Source organism: Mandrillus leucophaeus, unplaced genomic scaffold, assembly GCF_000951045.1.
Source record: "Mandrillus leucophaeus isolate KB7577 unplaced genomic scaffold, Mleu.le_1.0 Scaffold92, whole genome shotgun sequence".
NCBI lineage: Eukaryota > Metazoa > Chordata > Mammalia > Primates > Cercopithecidae > Mandrillus > Mandrillus leucophaeus.
In genome coordinates this window covers 1,355,396-1,356,339 of record NW_012110030.1, presented here as the reverse complement: position 1 = coordinate 1,356,339, position 944 = coordinate 1,355,396, and positions in this window count along the sequence as shown.

Below are 944 nucleotides of genomic sequence, written 5' to 3'. Positions count from 1 at the left end.
CCTGTCACACTCTGGGATGGAGTGTGGATTTAGACCCAAGAATTTCCAGGTGCCTGAGGATCAACTTCCTCCCAAAGAAAGACAGAAACCACCTGCTTTAAAAGATTTATCTACTGTTGTCTAATGACTCTAAAAACAACTAGCTCTCAATATTTTGTTATCCATATAGGACATTTCTCACAAGCAGGTTTATTTAATCTGAAAGAATAAAGATTGATTTTCCTGTTACTCGTTCTAGTGATTTTACGTATTTAAATTACAAACTTTTCTAAGAGGTGACTCTATATAATGAAAGGTAAGAGGCATCTATTTAAGGGCCAAAGTATTCAACAGTTAGTGGAGATGATGTTTAAAAATACCATTTTTTGAGGTTTTTTAAAATTTTTTTCTAATTTTGAGGAAAATGGGAGTGAAAAAGTCAGAAGTGTGTTTTGTTTTACCATGAAACACAGGTACAATGAAAACACAGGGACTCACTAAGTAGAAGACACCAAAGGAGATTCAGAAAGGAAGTCGGCTCTCCCCAACCCGGCTCCACCCCCCGCCACCCTCTGTGCCACGCCACGGCAATGGCTCTGTGAAAGGTGCAACCCCCTAGCTTCGTGTCTCCACTTTTATTGCCTTTATTTTGGGAGAAGAAAGTTACTTACTGTTTAACAAGAAAACTTTGCCCAGGTCAAATAAGATATCTTGGGGAAATAAAACCAACCATTCCACAGTACAATCATTTTGACAGGAATCCTCAAAGTAGGTCATCCATTTCTTACAGTTTAAGAATCTGTAAATCCCACAATATTCATGTAAAAGGGAAGTTTATGAAGTATGTTACATTAATAGGATCCATTGCCTTGATTCTGAGATGTCATACCTTTTCAAATGCTCCATTGTATTATCAACAGCTTCTTAGAGACAAAGCAAAAAAGAAACCGTATTTAAAATGAACA